This window comes from Aquarana catesbeiana, linkage group LG11 (genome assembly GCF_042186555.1).
Source record: "Aquarana catesbeiana isolate 2022-GZ linkage group LG11, ASM4218655v1, whole genome shotgun sequence".
NCBI classification, from domain to species: domain Eukaryota; kingdom Metazoa; phylum Chordata; class Amphibia; order Anura; family Ranidae; genus Aquarana; species Aquarana catesbeiana.
This window is the reverse complement of record NC_133334.1, coordinates 172,424,271-172,449,255: the sequence shown is the minus strand read 5'-3', so window position 1 is coordinate 172,449,255 and position 24,985 is coordinate 172,424,271. Positions and strand designations below refer to the sequence as shown.

Sequence of the window (24,985 nt, the reverse complement as noted above, 5' to 3'; positions counted from 1 at the left end):
TCACATAGTCTCTGAATACGTTTACCTTTAAAGTCTCTTCCTTGGTCTGAGTGTATTCGCTCTGGCAGACCCTTCTACACAAAAACATCTCCACCTGGACCATGGGCACCGTGACAGCTTGTTGATCTTTGGCTAGGAAAGCCTGGGTGTACCAAATGATGTGATCGTTCACTTCCAGGACATTTCCTTGCCCGCTCAAGTCAAGTTCCAGACACAGGAAGTCAATGCACACCAACTTCATTGGCCCATGACTCTGAAGATGACCCGGGGGGGTTCTCTATTTGGCAAAGTTTTCCTCTGAATACATCTCAAACAGGAATGGCAATAGCCCTCCACTTCCACTGTCATGCAGGGCAGGTAGAACTGATCTCTGACTAATTTAAAAGATTTTTCTGGTCCTAAATTACCGTGATCATCATATAGCATTTTCAGCACGATTTCTCTGTATTTCTTGTGGAGAATCAGTTGCCATTTAAACAGTTGCCATTTATCTCCTGGTCTTTCAGATGGACCTCTTCTGTAGATTATTCCTTCTTGTAACTGTAATCAACCCCACTCTGTAAACCAGCTTAGAATTCTTGATAGTGTCAACCAACAGTAGGTTAGGGTCCTGCTTAGTTAGGCCTTCAGCGTCAGGTTACAGAATGGGTGTTCATTTTGATCTTTCCTTAAATCTTTCTTCAACAGAGAAAGTCCCTCACTCCTTACTTGAGAAATGTACTGTAACAATAATACTTAGGCACACTGGCTGAAGTAACTCTGATAGCTTCTGCCCTGGCTGCTCCTCTATGGCGATGCTTAACTCCTTGGCATACTGCCTGTACCCCATTGGGGGTTAATTGGGTCCAACATTCGGAAGTAGTTTTTGAAACGTGAGGTCTTCTTGATAGAACAACTGCATCTTAATTTCCTACCCCATTTCCTGCCCCTGGCCGGGACTTCAGACTGAGCCAAAACCCAGACAAAGCAGCGGTGTCCAGTAACATCCAATTCAGCTGTGGTTAACAGGTAAGTTAGTGGGTTGTTATCTGTCTTGACTACAAAACTGGCACTATATAAGTAACCTTTCAGTTTATCAATAACTGCCCACTTCAATGCTAAAAATTCCACCTTGTATGTAGGATTTGGAGCAGGTGAGATGTCTACCCACATAGGCAGTGGGGTGCAGTTATTGATGTTAACCAGCTCCCAAGTGTCCCCACATCTCCTTCAATCCAGCAGTCAGAACACACACAAATGCCCCCTGGTGAGTTCTACTCTGTTGATTATCATATAAAAAAGGAAAAAGACAAAAACAAAAAACAAAACTGGGAACCTGACACATTAAATATATGAGGGTAACTTCATTAATAATGGTAGGGTGTGTATACAGAGACCAAAACTGTTACACAAAAAAGAAAAAGAAAAATATCTGCACACCCATAGGTTTTCTCCTCAAAAATTTATTGTAAAAAACGCATCAAAATACAGCTCTAAATTACGAAAAACACACTCCTTCCTCGCATATAATCTCACATCCCCCAGAAACCTTTCCCTGTATTTCCCTACCACCCATCAAAACATGATTAAATACATAATCATCTCCTATTTCCCCTCAGTGCAAAAAATGTGAAACTGTAATGACCCCCCTAAAAAAGATATAGGTGAGGGTAGTCTGTTCCTTCCAAGCAGGTATCAACAACCAAGCAGTCCAGTGATAACAGTTCATACAATATCAACGAGGATCATACCGGGTAGCTCTTTATGCCCTGTACACGGTCGGATTTTCCCAACGGAAAATGTGTGATAGGACCTTGTTGTCGGAAATTCCGACCATGTGTGGGCTCCATCACACATTTTCCATAGGAATTTCCGACACACAAAGTTTGAGAGCAGGCTGTAAAATTTTCCGACTACAAAATCCGTTGTCGGAAATTCCGATCGTGTGTACACAAATTTGACGCACAAAGTGCCACGCATGCTCAGAATAAATTATGAGACAAAAGCTATTGGCTACTGCCCCGTTTATAGTCCTGACGCACGTGTTTTACGTCACGGCGTTCAGAACGATCGGATTTTCCGACAACTTTGTGTGACCGTGTGTATGCAAGACAAGTTTGAGCCAACATCTGTCGGAAAAAATCCATGGATTTTGTTGTCACAATGTCCGATCAATGTCCGATCGTGTGTACGGGGCAATAGAGTTTCCTTCAATAGGGTAAGAATGCGGTGCATCAGGGGGGGTCCGTTCTTGTGAAGATTCTGTCTACATATGTTTTGTTCCTCACGAAACTTCCTCAGGACATGATTATGAAACTGTCCAGCGCTTTAGATCCTTTAATAATCCAACTAAATCTTTTACAAGTATATGCAGAGACTTAGTTTTCCCACACTCTCACTGGATTAATTGACCCATACAACAGTATTGGGTCCACAGAGCATTATCTATCCCATCTCCTCAGTATCTTCTTTAGAGATCTTCCTTTTTCTCATGTGTACCCAAAAACAGAAGAGAACTATATAGTGTAATACCATCTACATAACAGCATTAATAACTTAAAAAAAAAAAAAGGTTGGTTAACTACTTAAGCCCCGGAAGGATTTACCCCCTTCCTGACCAGAGCACTTTTTGCAATTTGGCACTGCATCTCTTTAACTGACAATTGCGTGGTCATGCACCGTTGCACCCAAACAAAATTGACGTCCTTATTTTCCCGAAAATAGAGCTTTCTTTTGGTGGTATTTGACCACCTCTGCGGTTTTTATTTTTTGCGCTATAAACAAAAAAAGAGCGACAATTTTGAAAAAAAACGCAATATTTTTTACTTTATGCTATAATAAATATCCCCCAAAAATATATAAAAAAATTTTTTTCCTCAGTTTAGGCCGATATGTATTCTTCTACATATTTTTGGTAAAAAAATCGCAATAAGCATATACTGATTATTATTATTAGGTTTATTTATAGCGTCTACAAAATAGGGGATAGTTTTCTGGCATTTTTATTATTAATTTTTTTTTTACTAGTAATGGCAGCGATCTGCGATTTTTATCGGGACTGTGACATTATGGTGGACACGTCAGACAGTTTTGATACATTTTTGGGACCATTGGCATTTTTACAGCGATCAGTGCTAGAAAAATGCATTGATTAATGTAAAAATGTCACTGGCAGGGAAGGGGTTAACATTAGGGGGCAATCAAGGGGTTAATAGGGGTTAATGTGTTCCCTAGAGTGTGTTCTAACTGATGGGTGGAGTGGACTGTGTAGGGGAAGAGATAGATCACTGTTCATACTCTGTATGAACAGACAATCTGTCACTTCTCCCCTCAGAGAATCGGAAACTGTGTGTTTACACACACAGATGCCGGTTCTCCATGTGCCCCTAGCGATCACGGGAGCCCGGCGGTGATCGCGACTGCCAGGCACTCGCATCGGCTCCGTGGGCGAGTAAAACTGCGGCGGCTGGTAGGCAAGTGGTTAAGGTATACTAACACTTCTATCAAGTTAATGTCTCCCACCATGCGCTCCATTAGTGTCTGGAAGGTGACAGCCCTTGAGGCATGCTATTGAATTCGAAGAACCCTAGCAGGCAGATGAAAGCTATTTTCTCCCTGTCGTCATGGTGCTTCGATATTTGAAATTACCCACTCCTCAAATTTAATTAATAATTCATTTAGTTCCATTTGTTTAGATGCGGCATTCGTTATTTTGGATAATTTGTAACTTCGGATAAATTCGTATTCGTTACGTTGACTAACAGCCAAATTTGAAAAGAAATTCCAATACCTATAATTTAATAGTTAGTTATTATTAGTTAGTTATTATTATTTCAAATTTTCGGCTTTTCGTTCTTTCGAATTTTCAGATTTTCTTTCCTATTTTTGAATTTTCGAATTTCTGAATTTTCTAATTTACTAATTTTCAAATTTATAAATTTTTGGATTTTCGAATTTACGAATTTATGGATTTTCCAATTTACGAATTTACGGATTTTCGAATTTACGAATTTATGAATTTCGATCATAACGAATGACCCGGAAAAAAACAAACAAATGAAACTATGAAATTATTTTTTGCTCCTGGCGGGTAAGACATAAACCTGCTACAATGTCAAACGCTTCCGTCCTCCCAGTTACAGAAGAACTAAAGGTCAGTTTGATCTGAATATATTCATCGTATTGAAATTTCTTTGTGCCGATGCTCCAAATCTCAAAATCTTCCAGCTTATGTAGGGGTATATGTTTACGGTAATGTACTTGTCAAAAAAGTCTTTGTACAATAGCATCACTTGTGCCCCAGTGTCCAACAGAGCCTTGGCATACACACCCTCCGCTTGGATCAAAACTATCGGCACCGGGCCTACAAGCTTGTCAGGTAGCTCATTTGACTCGGGTTTGGCTGCCTGGCCTTTAGTTTGTCTTTGGGGTCATTGGAGCTTGTTTTCCCTAATGGGCTCCCTCACGGAGGCTGTCAGGAACCGGTGTGAACATAAATATGTGTGGACTGCCACAGAGTATACCAACCACAGGTAAAGTATAAATAATATAGTTTATTAAAAGATAAGTGGACAACACAGAAAGAAAGCACACCTCAAATATAACAAACAGTGTAACCCAACTAGTGAACCATATAAACAGTGAACACACAATAAACAACTGCCTAATGGGATATCCAGATCGTAATCGTAACAGATCCAGGGTCATACATGGTAGATAAAGCAGAGGGAGCTGGGAACAAGGCAGGAGATGGATTGAGCGGGTAGGAAGGGATAAGGTTGCAGGGATAGGGTCAGGGCCCAGGAACAGGAGACGGGATGCAGGCTTCAGGAACACAGATCAGGGGCACATTGAAAAAATACCAAGGCAATGTGTAACAGCATGCACCAGGTTTAAATACACTTCCTGCAATTAGCATCAGGTGATGCCTGATTGCAGGAGGATGATGTCAGCTTCTGACTCCCGATGGACACCGGAGCTGCAGCCTAAAGATCTGGGAACCACAGTGTCACTAGCATGGGAATTCTTTCCGGACCATCAGCCTCTGCTGAGAGACACCCGCTGGTGGACATCAGAACTGCAACCCATAGACCTGGGAGCTACTGCGCCACCAGCACGTGAATCCTTTCCCAACAGAGGCCCCATGAAGTTTCCTTCCTAGCTTCCCAAAGAAGAGTTTCTGTAAGGCTTTTAGCACTTGAGGTATTAGTTGAGCCTTGAAATGGCTAACTTCTCCACAAATAAAACATCTTCTTTGCCCATCTGCTGAGGACCTGGATGTCCTAAGCTTCATCTCAAATTCTGCAAGTCTGCCTGTGTTTATATTATTTACAGCAAAGCCTGGTATATCTTATTTTGTGTTTGAGCAACCTGAGCCAGCAGTTCTGTCTGCGCTGGAGCTCATAGTATAGTACAGCGTAGTAGCCCATTATGCTTTACCTTTGCAGGGAAACAAAGAGGAAGTAAAACCCATCAGGGTTTACTTCCTCTTTAAGCACAGATACCAGTCCACTGATGTAGCAACAAACAGTGCAGTGTTTATTGGTGCTATTTACAAGTCTATTTACTGGTGCTGTACAGTGTCCACAAAAATAAGCAGGGCAAAAACTCCTAAGTAAAATCCTAGCCATAACCCAACAAGAACTATATAAATCCACATGATAACTAACAGGCTGAGCAATCCTAATGCTTGTCAGTCTCCACAAATGCAGTTTACAGCTTTCGCCAGCATTGCAGCTCTCACAGACATGACTTGTTTGTTTCCCCAGGCTCAAGAGCACTGACCATGTGTTCTACATGACCCTAAACTGCCAAAAGAGAGAGGTGCAAAACCCGAACTAGACATAGAATCAGAGGTCTCTAAAAGTGTACAAGAGGAGCCTGGGAGATGTGTAAACCCAGAGAAAGACATTTACAGTTACCGTTTGAGGCACTCTGCTACAATAGTTACATTGTTAGTCTGGTTGAAGCCATAGAGAAAACAATGCAAACAATGATCAAAAACCTTGCCATACATAATACAAAATAGAACAACGAGAGAGATCCCCTAATAGTGGACTTTATAGGCACATACGAAAATATAAAGAAATTATATCTTAATACAAAAATAATTTATTGAGTAGAAACAGTAAAAACATAGCAGTGGTATAGCATCTATTATCTGGAATGCGAGTTAGGCATTTTTACATTGGTGTAAATACATGCCTTCCATCACATTTAGCGGGATGACACCGGTCTGAACAGCCAGAGGATTTTTTCTCTACTCCTGCACTCATTTACCAACAACACACCAGTAATGCCATTTGCCGAGCTACTAAACAACACCAAGGACCTGCCTCTCGGCCTCAGTGGATCCTCAAATTGTAAATTTTTTGCTTATACGCCCCCTACTGGCCTCTTCCCCCTTGGGGAAGGCCAAGGGAGAGTCTTCTCCTTCCCTTTAATATCATTGGATAAAAAACAATATATATTATACTTTTGTGAAAGAAACTTTTACTGTCATCTGGGTATGGACATAGAATTAACCCTCTAAAATATTTACATCAATATCCTCCTCTGGAATCAAGAACCTGTCTGGTAGATAGATCGTATCATCGTTGCTGTTTTTAACTAAAACTATAAACTATATGGAATGCTAAGTCAGCAATACAGTGTTAAACAATAGAAATGTCTCTAATTTACACCCACCCTTGAGGAAGGAGGTACATATACTCTAAAACGCGTCGGGTGCAAGAGTACTGTTTGAACATTGTATTTACACCAATGTAAAAATGCCTAACTTGAATTCCAGATAATAGATGCTATACCACTGCTTGTTGTTTAGTTTCGATTTTGGATGTGGGACTAAAACACAGTCAACTGTCGATCTTTGATAAATTTCATACATAATGCAAAATAGAGACAATAAAACATGGACTTCAGTGAACACAACTATATTAATTACTTCAGAGTAGTTCAGGTTGATAATAGAAACAATCAATTTTCAGCAGTGGCGGCCCGTCCATACAGGGCGCAGGGGCGCCGCCCCTCTAATTCATGCGCCTGGCCCCTAATCTACATGCAGGGCGCTGGACGCATGGATTTCAATGGGGGTTTTTTAAGCACATGATTATGGCCCCGGGCTCTAATTGGCATCAAAAAAGGGTGGGCGCAGGGCGCAGTTCCCACCCAGTTATGTGACAATAGCAAATTAATATTCACTATTATCTTCCTGATACTCCTTCTGGCCAATCAGGAAGTGGGTCCGGAGACCCAATTGGCCAGGGAGTTTTAGGACTCCCAGCCAATCAGGTCTCAGGACCCACTTCCTGTTCAGCTGGGAGGAGAAGCAACGGCCCGGAGCGAAAAGCGCCTCAGAGTCTTTGCTAGATATGTGGAAAAGAGTCAGTTCATGCTTGAGGCTAAATATTTTGCCAGCAGGTGCCCTTTAATAGTTGGAGCATATGTGATGACAACTGAATCAAGTCTGCATGCAGTGAAAATAGAAGGTAATAGGATCTTCTTAACTGAGATGGGGTAATAGTGTTTGCTAGCAGTGTCCAAGTGTAACAAACAGTGTAAGCTGGGCAATCTGCCCTCTCACCAATCCTGGATGAAATTATTACTCTAGTACAAAGAGATGGGGTGAGCAGGCTCTAGATCAGCAGTAGGATTAGGTGAAGGATGCGCAGTAGGCTGCGGTGGAGTTGGTGAGAAACGATCAGTATAAGTGTCTCTTACATAGTTAGTCAGGTTGAAAAAAGACACAAGTCCATCCAGTTCAACCTTAAAAAATTAATAAATAAATAAAATAAAAAATATCGTACAATCCAATATACCCAATTTTATACCCTCAGTTGATCCAGAGGAAGGCAAAAAAACCCAGCAGAGCATGCTCCAATTTGCTACAGCAGGGGAAAAAATTCCTTCCTGATCCCCAAAGAGGCAATCGGATTTTCCCTGGATCAACTTTACCTATAAATGTTAGTACCCAGTAATATGTACATTTAGGAAAGTATCCAGGCCTTTCTTAAAGCAATCTACTGAGCTGGCCAGAACCACCTCTGGCGGGAGTCTATTCAACATTTTCACAGCTCTTATGCCCCGTACACGCGGTTGGACATTGATCGGACATTCCGACAACAAAATCCATGGATTTTTTTCCGATGGATGTTGGCTCAAACTTGTCTTGCATACACACAGTCGCACAAAGTTGTCGGAAAATCCGATCATTGCGAACGCGGTGACGTAAAACACGTACGTTGGGACTATAAACGGGACAATAGCCATTTGCTTTCATCTCTTAATTTATTCTGAGCTTGCGTGGCACTTTGTCCGTCGGATTTGTCTACACACGATCGGAATTTAAAGGATCGGATTTTGTTGTTGGAAAATTTTATAGCATGCTCTCAAACTTTGTGTGTCGGAAATTCCGATGGAAAAAGTCAGATGGAGCCCACACACGGTCGGAATTTCCGACAACAAGCTCCGATCGCACATATTCCATCGGAAAGTCCGACCGTGTGTACAGGGCATTACTGTGAAGAGACCTTTGCATATTTTGAGATGAAATCTCTTTTCCTCTAGATGTAAAGAGTGCCCCCGTGTCCACTGGGTTGACCGTAAAGAGAATAACTCAACACCAAGTTCACTATATGGACCCCTTATATATCTGAACATGTTGATCATATCCCCCCTTATTCTCCTCTTCTCAAGAGTGAATAAATTCAGTTCCTCTAATCTTTCCTCATAGCTGAGCTCCTCCATGCCTTTTATCAGTTTGGTTGCCCTTCTTTGCACTTTCTCCAGTTCCCCGATATCATTTTTGAGAACTGGTGCCCAAAACTGAACTGCAAATTCCAGATGAGGTCTTACTAATGATTTGAACAGGGGCAAAATTATATCTCTCTCTCTAGAGTCCATACCTCTCTTAATACAAGAAAGGACTTTGCTCGCTTTGGAAACCGCAGCTTGGCATTGCATGCTATTATTGTGATCTACCAAAACCCCCAGATCCTTCTCCACCATGGATTACCCAAGTTGTACTCCCCCTAGCATGTATGATGCATGCATATTCTTAGCCCCCAAGTGCATAACTTTACATTTATCAACATTAAACCTCATCTGCCACATAGTCGCCCAATTAGACAGTGCATTGAGGTCAGCTTGTAAATTGGAGACATCCTGTAAGGACATTCTTCCACTGCATAGCTTGGTGTCATCTGCAAAGACAGAAATGTTACTTTCGATCCCAGACCCTATATCATTTATAAAGGTATTAAAAAGTAAGGGTCCCAGCAGGTTTTACTTACCTCTTGAGAGAAAGAAATGAGGTTTGTCTGACAACTTCTGTCTTTCATGAATCCATGCTGTCTGTTGCTTAAAATGTTTTTTTCCAGCAAGAACTCGTCTATGTGGTCTTTTATTAAACGCTCCAGTATCTTCCCGACTATAGAAGTTAAACTAACGGGTCTATAGTTACTTGGTAAAGACTTTGATACCTTTTTAAATATAGGCACTACGTTCTCCCTGCGCCAATCCAGTGGTACTATTCCCTTCATTAATGAGTCCCTAAAAATTAGATACAATGGCTTTGAAACTACAGAGCTCAATTCTTTTAGGATCCGTGGGTGGATGCCATCAGGTCCAGGTGCTTTATCCACCTTTATTCTGTCTAAATACTTCTGGACCATATCACTTTTGAGCCATTGTGGATCATTCAGGGCTGTGTCACTACCACCCCCATTATGGACATAAGCTCCCCCATGCTCCTTTGTATACACAGAGCTGAAAAAAGTATTTAATAAATTTGCCTTCTCTTTGTTCCCAGTCACCCACTCTAGATTATTTTGTAAAGGGCCTACATGCTCAGACCTGGCCTTTTTACTATTAATATATTTGAAGAATTTTTTGGGGTTTGTCCTACTATCTGTTGCAATCTGTCGTTCGTTTGGAATTTTTGCATCCTTGATTTCCTTTTTACATGTTCTGTTAAATTCTTTTAACAAAAAATAAATGCAGCGCTAAGTGAAGTGAAAACAAAAGGGGTGAATTACCACCCTAAATATATAAATGATGTATATAGTAACCAATCGTACATGTAATGGTGATTACAAATCACTGTAAATAAAATGAAAACACAAACTCCAGTTACTAGGAGCAATGTCCATGGTGCAATATGAATTCATCAACAAAGACAATGTGGTATTTATAGTGAGGAGAAAATGCATGTGAATAGTGTTCTTAAGTCAAGTGGGTGATCTTCATGTATTCAGGGTCCACACGTAAATAGAAGGGGTAAATACGCTTACCAGAAGTGATGGACACGCTCACCATACAGCGGGGTGTCATTAAGGCTTATGGATCTACCGATCCTGGGGGTGCTTGCTGGGAGGTGCTGGTGATGGGTTCCAGTAGTCACATCCGAAGCGGCCTTGGATAGGAGATGGTTTATGGATCCTCAATGGATGGATGGATTCCCCTCTTACAGCGAACAGGCGGCAGGGAAGTGCAGCTTTCACCACATCAGAAAAGGATTCATGCAGGGAAAAGAAAGAATCTCCACATAGTGCATGAACCAGTAAAAAAAGGTTTATTGGAAACGATCAAAAAGAGGAATACTTCACAAACATCTGATAAAAAATGGATAAAAGTAGTGATCACAAATGAGATAAAAAATCGCGTGGTAACAGGGTATAAACGGCTTCAGCAACCCGACATGTTTCGGACGATGGTCCGACTACTGGGGCATGCCCCAGTAGAAGGACCATCGTCCGAAACATGTCGGGTTGCTGAAGCCGTTTATACCCTGTTACCACGCAATTTTTTATCTCATTTGTGATCACTACTTTTATCCATTTTTTATCAGATGTTTGTGAAGTATTCCTCTTTTTTGATGGTTTCCAATAAACCTTTTTTTACTGGTTCATGTGGAGATTCTTTCTTTTCCCTGCATGAATCCTTTTCTGTTGTGGTGAAAGCTGCACTTCCCTGCCGCCTGTTTGCTATAAGAGGGGAATCCATCCATCCATTGAGGATCCATAACCATCTCCTATCCAAGGCCGCTTCGGATGTGACTACTGGAACCCATCACCAGCACCTCCCAGCAAGCACCCTCAGGATCGGTAGATCCATAAGCCTTAATGACACCCCACCGTATGGTGAGCGTGTCCATCCCTTCTGGTAAGCGTATTTACCCCTTCTATTTACGTGTGGACCCTGAATACATGTAGATCACCCACTTGACTTAAGAACACTATTCACATGCGTTTTCTCCTCACTATAAATACCACATTGTCTTTGTTGATGAATTCATATTGCACCATGGACATCGCTCCTAGTAACTGGAGTTTGTGTTTTCATTTTATTTACGGTGATTTGTAATCACCATTACGTGTACGATTGGTTACTATACACATTATTTATATATTTAGGGTGGTAATTCACCCCTTTTGTTTTCACTTCACTTAGCGCTGCATTTATTTTTTGTTTACATTTTTGCATGGTTACTATACTGGTGATGCTGGCTGCTATTATATTCTGTATATAATCTCTTTCTAGTAGCACAACAATATTCATCATCTTTTTTGTCTACACTGTTAAATTCTTTGTAACATTTAAACTACACTAGTGTTCCTTCATTTTTATATTTTTTAAAAGCTCTTTTCTTATTGTTTATAGCTTCTTTAACTTTGGCCGTGAGCCACATTGGTTTTGTTTTTAGCCTTTTAAACTTATTGCCTATGGGAATATACTTTGCAGTGAGGTCCCAAACAGTCTTTTTGAAGAATTCCCATTTCTGTTCTGTGTCCATTGATGCAAATAATCCCTCCCAGTCTAAATCCTGGAGAGCAGCCCTCATCCTTGGAAAATTTTCTCTCTGTGCCTTTTGTTTCTGCAGATGGCTGTGTCGCTAGGTATCCAGCACTACTGGGCGTGGAAGAGCTGTGTCATTGTGTTTCTATGCAGGTGCAGCAGTGGTCAGAATGGCAGCACCTAACAAGGCTACCAGAGGAAGAAAAATGCTGACTATGACACTAAGAACACCATCCCTACAGTCAAACATGGAAATGGAAACACGATGCTTTGGGGCTGTTTCTCTGCTATAGATACAGGTCAACTTTGCCGCATTGAGAAGCCAATAGATGGGACCATGTATTGTAAAATCTTGGATGTGAACCTCCTTCCCTCAGCCAGAACACTGAAGATGGGTCGTGGATGGGTTTTCCAGCATGACAATGACCAAAAACATACAGCCAAGGCAACAAAGGAGTGGCTCAATAAGAAGCACATTAAGGCCATGGAGTGGCCTAGTCGGTCTCCAGACCTTAATCCTATAGAAACATTTATGGGGGGAGCTGAAACTTCTTGTTGCCAAGAGACAGCCAAGAAACCTTAAGGATTTAGAGAAGATCTGTAAAGAAGAGTGGACCAAAATCCCTCTTGAGATGTGTGCAAACCTAGTCATCAACTACAAGAAATGTCTTACCTCTGTGCTTTACAAAAAGGGTTGTCAAGTTATGTTTTGCTTGGAGATCAAATACTTATTTTACTTACTGATCTGCAACTTAATTTATAGCATTTGTTTTGTGTTTTTTTTTTTGATTTTTGGTTGATATTCTGTCTCTATCATTTAAATAAATGGTATCAATAACTGTTAGCGCAAGAAGCAGTGCAACTTAAGACAGAATGCAATCTATAGGCAGTTCATAATCAGTTAATCAGTCCATAGAGGAGGATGGTGTGGTATAGTGGGCGGCTGCTGTCCTTCAGAGAGAGCTAACTCTGTATGCAGACAATGAGAGAGAAAAACAAAGAAGTGCCACCTAAGTGTAATATTAGGATCGATATTTAATGGCAAGGTACTTAAAATCACTTACAGGAGAGAAGTAAATAACAGGCTCATCTTTTCCAAGTATTCTAGGGGGCTCCTAGTGTCTGGAATCGGCTCAATGCGTGGCTGTGTATGTGAAGAATCCTCAGCATGTCCTGTTGCCACCAGAAAGGCATCTGAAACCAGCGTGAAATGCACAGAAATGACATCACGGACAGCGGAGATACATCCAGCAGAACAGTGCAATAACAGGAAGTGGACAGATAAGCTACGCGCTCAGAGCATCGGCTCCTTTTACATACCTGGAGTGACAGTGTCACAAGGGTACTATTTATATGAACAGTGTCTCTGCTGCGGGATGGGGCAACAGATCCCAGCGTGTGCGCTTGCTCTGATTGGCCACACAGGACCGGCACACATGGACACTATTACAGAAGGACAACCAATACATATAGGAAGAATATGGCATCAAGTACAACTCAGTGATTGACATATAACACTTATGTATATACATATATATATATATATATATATATATATATATATATATATATTCCAAAAAAAAAAAAAATATATATATATATATATATATATATAGATATAGATATATAGATACACACATATATAAAACCATATAAAAATACATACAAAAATAAAATCAATTATAGAAATGATAATAGCGATTAAAAATGAATAATTAATTAATTAATTAATTTAAAAAAAATAACCAAAACAATAAAAAAAACCTAGATACATATAACAAATCAAATCATTTAAGAACCTTTTTAAAAATGCTTAAGAACTAAACAACACAAAACTAGGAGGTATATATATATATATATATATATATATATATATATATATATATATATATATATAGGTATATATATATATATATATATATATATATATATATATATATATACAGTATCTCACAGCTGTGAGTACACCCCTCACATTTTTGTAAATATTTTATTATATCTTTTCATGTGACAACTCTGAAGAAATGACACTTTGCTACAATGTAAAGTATTGAGTGTACAGCTTGTATAATGCCGTGTACAGAAGATCGGAATTTCCAAAAAGAAATGTTCGATGTGAGCTTGTTGTCGGAAATTCCAACCATGTGTAGGCTCCATCGGACATTTTCTGTCGGAATTTCGGACAACAAAAATTTGAGAGCTGGATCTCAAATTTTCCGACAACAAAATCCATTGTCGGAAATACCGATCATGTGTACACAATTCCGACGCACAAAATTCCACGCATGCTCGGAATCAAGCAGAAGAGCCGCACTGGCTATTGAACTTCCTTTTTCTAGTCCCGTCGTACGTTTTGTACGTCACCACGTTCTTGACATTTGGAATTTCCAACATTTGTGTAGCCGTGTGTATGCAAGACAAGTTTGAGCCAACATCCGAAGGAAAAAAATCCACGGTTTTGTTGTCGGAATGTCCGATCGTCTGTACGTGGCACAACAGTGTAAATTTGCTGTCCCCTCAAAGTAACTCAACACACAGCCATTATTGTCTAAACCGATGGCAACAAAAGTGAGTACAAATTAGATGAAGAAAAAACTGCGCTTTAGGGCCTGGCTATAGGGTCAGAAACCACAGGTTGCTGCCTCCCTTTCCACAAAGTCCCTATAAGGTTCTTTGCACAGTGTATAAAGCTAAAGAGTTAGGGTATATTGGCGCTACCTATAAGCATTATATACTGGGATAGCCTAAAAGTATATCCCCCCTTACTTATAGTGATAAATCTATAAGGTGTGTAGGTTATCTAAATTCCCCTTATAGTATAAATGATACCCCAGCAAACAATTATATGCCTACTAATCATAAATTATGGTAAATATGTAACACACGTCAAGTGTCGCACAGCATAGAAGGTCCTACAGCGTCTAGAAAAAAGGCCAGAGGCTATATTCCATTATGTGCATTTGCTAAAAACCATATACCAATGCGGTGATGTGCATATAGGTTATATATACTAAATTAATACCATATGCGTTTTAGACATAACTTGAAATCGCATACAAACAGAATAGCTAGTAGAAACACAGAACATCCAGCAGTTAGATCTCCAATATATATTATGACAGTCCATATACTGATGTTACTATAACAATATTCAGATTCCCAATTAGGACTTTGGTGATGAATCAATTTGTCAGGTGACTCTTGTGCTCCCCCTATTGGTTGCCTACTCACCAGCTTCCAGAACCCCACCAGGGGTATAACGCCTGTGGTGTAGTATGCTGGGTCACTTCACTTGCTGCTTCATCTGGTAGATATTGCTGTAATCAGCTCCCCAGACCCCACGCCGGGGAAATGCTCCTATGTTGGAGAATGGGCCGTCTAGCTGTTGTATATTGTGCTGGGTGACTCCTATATTTTTCAATCCATAGAGGCGTTTACCATAATTTATGATTAGTAGGCATATAATTGTTTGCTGGGGTATCATTTATACTATAAGGGGAATTTAGATAACCTACACACCTTATAGATTTATTACTATAAGTAAGGGGGGATATACTTTTAGGCTATCCCAGTATATAATGCTTATAGGTAGCGCCAATATACCCTAACTCTTTACCTTTAAACAAAAGTGAGTATACCCCTAAGTGAAAATGTCCAAATTGGGCCCAATTAGCCATTTTTCTTACCCCGGTGTCATGTGACTCATTAGTGTTACAAGGTCTCAGGTATGAGTGGGGAACAGGTGTGTTAAATTTGGTGTTATCACTCTCACTCTCTCATACTGGTCACTGGAAGTTCAACATGGCACGCCATGGCAAAGAACTCTCTGAGGATCTGAAAAAAAGAATTGTTTCTCTACATAAAAGATGACCTAGGCTATAAGAAGATTGCCAAGAACCTGAAACTGAGCTGCAGCACAGTGGCCAAGACCATACAGTGGTTTAACAGGACAGGTTCCACTCAGAACAGGCCTCGCCAAGGTTGACCAAAGAAGTTGAGTGCACGTGCTCAGCATCATAGCCAGAGGTTGTCTTTGGAAAATAGACGTATGAGTGCTGCCAGCATTGCTGCAGAGGTTGAAGGGGTGGGGGGTCAGCCTGTCAGTGCTCAGACCATACGCCACACACTGCCTCAAATAGGTCTGCATGGCTGTCGTCCCTGAAGGAAGCCTCTTCTAAAGATGATGCACAAGAAAGCCTGAAAACAGTTTACTGAAGACAAGCAGACTAAGGACATTGCTGGATTACTGGAATCATGTCCTGTGGTCTGATGAGACCAAGATAAACTTATTTGGTTCAGATGGTGTGAAGTGTGTGTGACGGCGGTTTCCACTCTAGGGAATGAGGGGGAGGAGCCCTGACAGGTAGTGGCTCACGCTGATGCCGGAACCCCGTCCCTGCCTGTAGCTTCTCGCTAAATGCCAGAGACGGGAGCAGGCTGTGAGAGAGCCAAAGCGCTGGAGGAAGCGTGACCACTGATGGCTTTTTTCTCCAGCATCCCTGTGCTCCGACATCTAGCCTGGCTCTAGTGCTAGCAATCGCTAACACACCTTTTTTGCTGCAGACTGGAGTGCTGCCTAGACAGCTGTGGAGATCCTGGAACTCGCCCCGTTGTGTAGGCTCCTGCTGCACACACCTGCTGTGACCTGCTTGACCCCCCTCCTCCCGCTGGTTGCTCTGGTGGAAGTATCGAATCCACTGGAGTGTGGACTGGTGTGGCTGGAGCTGGAACCTCTCTCAGCACAGAGATAGCGTGGACCAGGGACTCACACAGGGACCCCCACAAAAATGGTGGGGGATGGTAATGGGCCGAGCATTGTTTCTGAGGAGAGAGACCCACGGGAAAGCGGTAGGAATTTAAATCTTAATACACAAATAACTTTCCTGCCTGTGCTTTCTCTGAAATGTGACTGTTCTTTACACATTAATAAGCACTAACAGTTTTGAAAAACTATTTACTCATTTAAAGAGCTTCCGTGTGCCTCAAAGAAGATGAAATGCTATCTGAAGGAAAGATTATGAAAAGAAAAGTTGGTTGCTAATTATTAATGCTGGCTGTGAATCTATGGGAACGGTGGACAATGGTCATTGCTGCTGATAAATTCTTAATAGTGCCGCTGCTGCAAAGGTTAATCACTGTCCATCATTACCTGCTGAAGACTGCTTTGGCCTGCGATAGCATAGGCCATCTGCAACCTGTTGATAACTGTTGTTATAGGTGGATAGCTGTTGAAAACTGCAAAGGAGTCTAACCTGAACACACAAATAGTCTTCTAGACTGTGCTTTTTGAAAATGGAACTGTTTATTGTATATTAATAAGCATGGAGAGTTTAGAAAGCTGTGCATTCGTTTAAATAGTTTTCATGTGCTTTAAAAGAGGAAGAAATGATATTTGAAAGAAGAATTCAACATTGTATAATTCGTCACCATTGATAAGAGGATTATCAGAGAAGTATAAAAATGAGGAGTTAATAAAGAGACAACATCAGTACTAAGCAATGTGCAATAGATCCACAATGAGAGAAGAAGAGGGGGCGGAGGAAAGGGAGGCAGAGGAAGAGGGGGTAGCATGTAATGTAGTGAACAAAGTAATTATTCTGAGAAATGTGCAGCATTGGGGCGTAGGTAAAACTGGATTAAAGTGCAATAAAAAGATGTTGGGGTAGGGGAGGAAGAGGCGGGGGAGGGGGGTTGAAGGCTCAGCAGGGGGCCAGTAAGAGTAAGGAGGAGTAATTGCCCCCTAAGTCGTATGGGTACCGGAAGACATCTGGAGAGATGTCGCAGGACCCATACATCAAACATATATGTTAAGGGGAGGGGGTGGGGATTGATTTGGGGGGTGTTCTCCTCTCCTTCTCTCCCTCCGCCTCTGCAAATCCCTGGGTCTGCCGGGTGCTCCTTATAATGAACCATGACCTCAATAAATTTAGTTACTTATAATGTAAGGGGGTTGAATATCCCATGTAAAAGATATAAGGTAAATAAAGAGTTGCATTTTCTGGGGGCGAATGTGATTTGTCTTCAGGAAACACATTGCACAAGCCTCTAGGTGCAGACTGAAATCGCATCTGTTCCTGGTATGGTTTTATGTTGACATCTAGTCATTCACGAGGGGTGGCCATAGGTTTTGATAGGTCTACGGTCTTCACAGTAATGCCCTGTACACACAGTCGGACATTGATTGGACATTCCGACAACAAAATCCATGGATTTTTTCCGACGGATATTGGCTCAAACTTGTCTTGCATACACACAGTCGCACAAAGTTGTCGGAATTTCCGAACGCCAAGAATGCGGTGACGTACACCATGTACAACTAGTCTATAAAAGGGAAGTTCAGTACCAAGCGCGGCAACCTTTGGGCTCCTTTTGCTAATCTTGTGTTAATAAAAGTTTGGTGAGAGATGATTCGCGCTTTTTTGGACTCGTGGTTTTCCGATCGTATTTCTGCTGTTCAGTTTGTGCTTGTAGGTTTGTATCTGGTCTTTTGTGTGTGCAGCGAGTACCATTGATTTATCATTGTGTTCTTGTCCGTTCGTTACTGATTTTCAGGTTGCTCTTCACAGGCCTTGCTGTTCTTCAGTGCGTTCTGTTAGTTAATTCTGAGCAGCCGACCGTTTTCTTGCCATGTTGCGTGTACGTACTCATCGTAGAGTTCGTGCTGTGCGAGGGCTTGGTGTTGGGGTTCTTACTTTGACACAAGCCCAGTCCATGAACAGGGCGAGGAGGAGTTCATGGACCAAGAATTGGTTACTCCAGCGTGACCAATTCTGTCACATGCCCTTGCTCCGTGAGATCCGTGAGAATAATCCTGACGATTTCAGGAACTTTCTCCGGATGATGGACCCCGTATTTCACCGTTTGTTGGCTTTGCTGACTCCTTATATCAGCAGGCAGGATACCTGCATGAGGTAAGCCATCACTCCAGAGCAGAGGCTAGTCGCCACTGTCAGGAACGTACTGCTACTGTCCAGGGGAATATGCGTGCCCTTTCCAGAACTGTACAACAGAATTTGCCCACTGGTGTGCGCCGGCGCACTCCACGTGCGCCCATGCGCGCCCATGCGCGTTAGCGCTGTTTGGTGCCAAGGAGCCTTTAAGAGTGTTACAGCTGCACCCATGCGGTGCTGTTTGCCTGCAGCTCTGTACCAGTGCTTCCTGTATCTGTTGTTGATTGCTTGCTGTTGTTACTGACCCGGCTCAATCTGACTCCTCTACCATCTCCAATCCTACCCGGCCTGCCTGACTCTGCCTATCTCTACTGTGACCTGTTGCCGATCTCCTGCTTGTCCGACTACTCCGCTATTTGCCTATTGCAGTGTTTCTCAACTCCAGTCCTCAAGGCGCACCAACAGGATAGGTTTTCAGGATTTCCCTCAGATGAAATGGCTGTGGTAATTACTAAGACAGTGAAACTGATCAAATCACCTGTGCAAAATAGTAGAAATCCAGAAAACATGACCTGTTGGTGCGCCTTGAGGACTGGAGTTGAGAAATACTGGCCTATTGTACTCATCTGCCTGATCTCCTGCCAACCCTGACTGTCTGACTCTGCCTTTGCCTATTGCCTTGTGTTGCTGTACTCCCGGCCTTCTCATCCAGCTACAGGTGCCGCTGTTCCTGCATCTCCTGCCTTCCAGCTTGCGGATCCACTTCTGCCTGCCGTCATCTGCAGTACAGCCATCCCTGGAGGATTTCTACTCAGTTCCTGTGCCAGCCGCTGCAACTTCCATCAGTCACTCCTACCCACTGTGCTCACAAAACCACTGTTCCCACTCCAGTGGCTCCTGAACCAGTGCTGTAAGAGGGGTCTTCTCCTACAAGTCGGGCTCAAGTACCTAACAGCCACCCTGCGGTACTTGGTGAAGGGGAGAAGCCTGCAGGACCCTAAGTTCTCAACAGGCATCTCCCCCCAGGCTCTGGGAATCATTATCCCAGAGACCTGTTCTGCCATCATCCAGGTCCTGCAGAAGGAGTATATGAAGGTAAGATTTTTATCCTTTAACATCACATGTTATTATATTTAATGTTTGTTAATATATTGTATTTCTTTCCTCAGTCCCTATTTACCATGATTGTAATATGCTGTGAATGTCCCCTTTGTCCACATGCATGCTGTATTTGTTTTTTTATTTTTTTTGGTCCTTCATACATAATTGCCTTCACTTACCTCCCCAGCATGCTCTCCTGGGCCTATATCCACCTCGTCTACTCAATTAACAATGTATTTTGTCAGCTCAGTAGTTCTTTACCCCAAACACCCCCTAAAATGTTTTAAAATGTGATTTGTGCTTTAAATTCTGGCAGAGTGCCAGAGGTTTTTTTGGGGGTCCCAAAATCATTTGGAACCCTCCCTCCCCCCAACTGCTAACTCAGCTGATACCAATCCTCTATCTATCCTCAATCCTCTATCTGTTGACTTTGCCAAACCCATACACACTATACCCACCTCTTTTGTGGTCATATTTATGGATGAATTCCCCAAAGCATGTAGTGCAAGGGCCTACCTGAATACTTTCAAATGGTATAGTTCAAAGTTTTTGTATCCTATTATTATCTTGATAGGTAATAGCAGAATGTAAAAATGTGCTAAATGTGTACATTGTGTATTTATATCTTTGTATTATGACACTTCTTACCTGTCCAGTGGGCTGCCAATAGTGTAAGTAAGGAGGGGCCAAAGTAATACACATTATTTAGGCATTCATCTCTCAATGAAGTGGAGAGGGTTACTTGTCCAAAACATCCCCCCCTAAAATTTATAAAATGGCCCATTAAAGGGGGGAGGAATCTGATAGGTGGACCTTATACCTTTGTCTTTAAATACTCCCTAAAATAAATGTTATACTGATGTTGGCCAAGAATGTTTGTGTCTAATCTGCTTTCAATGTTTATGTGCAAAATGATTAATTTATTTTTCTTGTTTGACTCCACAGTTTCCTTCCAACCCACAGGAATGGCAGACTGTGGCCTCCCACTTTGCCCAACAGTGGGTCTTTCCTAACTGCGGAGGGGCAATTGATGGGAAACATGTCCACATCGTCCCACCACCCAACTCAGGGTCATAGTATTACAACTACAAGGGGTTCAATAGTATTGTAATGTTGGCGGTGGTGTCGGCTACTTACGAGTTCCTGTATGTAGACGTGGGGAAGAATGGCCAGATGTCAGATGGTGGAGTCATCACCCACACGGAGTTCTACAGGCATCTCCAGAATGGCGGCTTGGACTTGCCACCTCCAGAAGACAATGCGGAAGGACTCCCATTCGTCTTCATTGCAGATGAAGCGCTTGTGCTGGGGGACCATCTTATGTGGCCATTCCCTATGAGGACCCTCACCCCGGGCCAAAGGATTTTAAATTACCGGCTACCAGAGCCAGAAGAGTGGTGGAGAACACATTTGGAATAATGGCCAGCCGGTTGCGCCTATTTCTTACACTGATACAGATGGCGGAATATAAACTCAATCACATCATCCTGGCTTGCTGTGTTCTCCACAACTTTTTAAGTTGTGAAATTCTGTGAACTATGCTGGCCCAGTTGGGCCTGAAGCCGGAATTAATCTAAATGAACCAACCCTGACAGCGCTTGAAGCTGGCCATCCTGGCTTGCCCCCCCCAGAGTGCCCGCGAGGTCCGTCTAAGATACATGGAATACTTTGTGGGTAGGGGGGCCATCAATATGCCAGACAATGTCTGAGACATTTTTTAAATAAAAAAAATATATTAAACTGAACAAATATTTGCTTAGATTTACTGCTTGGCTTTCTTTTAGCTGACCCTGACTGAAATTTGGAGAGTCCTGAAAATGGCATGATTGTGTAAAATTAGAAAGCACTGTTGGGTGTTATTTACTAAAGGCAAATACACTTTGCACTACAAGTGCACTTGAGACTGCACTGAAACTGCACTTGTAGTGCAAAGTGGATTTGCCTTTAGTAAATAACCCCCATTGTCACTGAAAACACCAACTTTACAACAAAAAAATGCTTTTGAGCATTGAAAGAAGAAGCCACACATTGTTGATTCTCAATCTGTTTAATCAAAGCACAATCACATGTGCATTTATAAAAGGTTTTTAAAACAAACCAACATGTTTGTTGTATAACAATTTTTTAGATGACATTAAAAGTACAAATTTCCTTTTAGGGTAAAACAGGCATGTTTCAAACCAACAAGAAATACACAACTCTGGAACTTACAAAGTTCAACTTTTGTAGAAATTGAAGGCAATATCAGACATGAGTATTTATAAACTGTGTTTGATATTACGTTCAGCAGATGGGGTGCTGGAAAAGCCCTGGAAAAGCCAAATTTTGAAGATGCACACAAATTGCCGAATGTCAACATGTGCTAGCTGCCATCATGGGGGATCAATGGACGTGTTTTGTGAGTGCAACCCCTTCCTCTCAGCTACTTTATTATTGAGGAAGGGGTTGCACCCCCAAAACGCGTACATTGATCTGCCGTGATGGCAGATAGCACATGTTGACACACTGTGTGCATCTTCAAAATTTGGCTTTTCTAGAATATGTCAAAAAATGTTCTAAAAATTGTCAGAAAAACAAAGCAGAAATAAGTTAGGGATTTCAAGGGGTTTTAAACTCTCCCTAAAACATCAATGATGTTCTTCATTTTGTTTTGAACATCATTGATGTTTTGCTTGATGTTATCCAAGTCCCTATTACACCCCATGATCTCCCCGATCAGGATCTGGGCACTTTCACTGGTGAAATGACCTTCATCCACAACATCACCATCACCTAAAAATATAGAAAAAAAATACACCATGTATTACAAATATGCCGGCATCCATCTCTTACCTGAAGCTGTGGTCACAGACACTCACCTGTTGTGGTGACAATTTCTACAACGTCTCTCTCCTCCTCCTGTTGTGTTTGTGGGATTTCCACTTCTTCATGAGGTGGGGGTCTGTTGTCTCCTCTGATGAGTGGTGTCCTCCGAGTCTTTTCTCCCCTATGTAAACAAAAAAAAAGGTATACTTAGCACATAGATATTTGATGGCAGAAATAGGAATATGAAACATTGCTTGGAAGTGGGGTACAATTGTCTTTTTTGGCAGAGTTGCAAGATGAAGAAATAGTCTTTCCTTTGTCAAGCTTGAATACTTACCTGTTTTGTACAAGCTTCACAGATGGAGACACCCCTATAGTATACACTGGAGCACCTGTGTGGGCCCCCTAATAAAAAGGGTGTTCTTGTGTCCAACACGAGTGCTCCAGCGTCCAGATGTGTAAACAGCTGCTGAGTGTCCTCTCCTTACACAGAATCTAGTTTGCATTTCATTCTAGTTACAAACCCATCTAGACAACAAAATTATTATAAGAGAAGTAGGCCAGAAAATATGTATTGAAATGCATCTGGACAAAACATGGTGTTTTATTGGCCGAATAAACAATGTTTCCTACAAACGAACAATGTGTCCATAACCATGAAAGTTGCCATTTTAAACTGTACAACAGTAAAGAAAAGCACATGGAGCAGCACAAACATAATAAAAAGAAAGAATAGGAACACAGGACAACTACTTACTTTTTTTCAGCACTCTCCTGATCCTTCTATACTGATCGTGCTCCCTGATTTTGAGGTCCGACCACCGCTTCCTGAGTTGATCCTTGGATCGCCGTACCCCAAAATTATGGTGCAGACTCTTCACAACTTTCGCCATGATCTTGGCCTTTCTGACATTGGGGTTGGGGTAAGGTCCATACTTCCCGTCATAGTCGGCCCTCTTCAGTATGTCGACCATCTCCACCATCTCAACAAAAGACATATTTGAGGCCTTAAATTGTCTCCTCCGATATTGTGACATTTCTGGCTCTGGCCTTTCCTCCTCCTCCTCCTCCTACTCGTTGCTGCTATTATCAGGCACCTGCTCTGTCTCCACCATATGCTCTTCCCCACTGCACGGAACGAGAAGGGGCGGGGAATAGACTAGAAAGAACATCAGGGGTGGGCAGAGTTTCATGCATGCGCAGTGTATATAAAGCGTAACATGCGTGCGTAGTACATACGATCTGTGAGCGGAGGAAAGAGTAGAGGAAGCGCCGATCGTGATAATAAAGGTAACATTTAAACTTGGGCCTATACGGCTTAGAAATTGAGGCCTATATTGGGACAAGATTAGGAGACTTTAGCCTGACATTAGGATTTGTCTTGTGTTGTGTCTTGCAGAGAAAATGGATATATTGAATGATCAGGACTTTATCCCCATATTCATTGATATGTTCAGGGAGCTGCCCTGTCTGTGGCAGGTAAACCACCCACATTATAAGAATCAAACAAAGAGGAAGGCAGCGCTGGATACATTTCTGGAATTTGTGAAGCCGGTGATCCCCACGGCAGACATCACCTATTTGAAGGCCCTAATTGGTGGCATGAGGAGCACTTATCTAAGGGAGCACAAAAAGATTCAGGACTCCCTTAGATCAGGAGCTGCAGATGACATTTATGTCCCCAGGCTGTGGTACTATGACAGACTGCATTTTCTGGCAGGTCAGACTGAACCCAGGCTAGCACTCTCCACTCTTCCTTCCACGCTTCCTACCACCCCATCTGAGGCTTCAGACGCCCAACCTGGGCCTTCCAGGCAGCAACATGTGGAGGAGCGCAGCTTGAGCCAGTTATAGCATTCTTCTAAATATTTCTGTTGGTCAAATTAATGATGTTAAATCTATGTTAGTTTGGATTACTAATTTATTATTGTGATTGATGAACCAAAAACTAAAACGATGTCCCTTTTTCATACACAGTAAAGTCTCAGCCAGGAGGTGGCCGGACCCAGTAGCCTGCCCAATACTCAGGTCCCTCCCTCTCCACCAGGATGACAGGAAAAATGACAGGAAGAGGAGTAACCTGGAGGAGGCAGCAATTGGCTTATTTTGGAAGGCTACTGAGGCCCTCAGAACCCCCCACAGGGTTCAAGAGGACTTTGCATACATAACAGCCTGCAAAATGCAGGAAATGGAGGAGGGTCAACGCCTAATATGTGAGTATCTCATTTCCAAGCCCTAAATAAGGGGTTGAGGGGACTACACACAAGCCAAAGCCACCTTTGTGAGCTCAACCATGGTCCTCCTCCTCTTCCTCCTCCAGGTACTCCTCCTCCTCCTCCTCCTCCTGCCACACCTCCAACACCAGAGCCACAGCCTGGAAGGAAGCATCTTAGGAAGACCAGAGAGTGATGGCCCTG

General features: G+C 42.2%; 1 protein-coding gene across 8 annotated transcripts in view; it reads right to left on the bottom strand.

Annotated features, from left to right (window-relative positions):
- The window catches only part of LTBP3 (latent transforming growth factor beta binding protein 3), a 1,979,464-nt gene that overhangs the window by 818,457 nt on the left and 1,136,022 nt on the right, over positions 1 to 24,985 (bottom strand). The window lies entirely within an intron of this gene.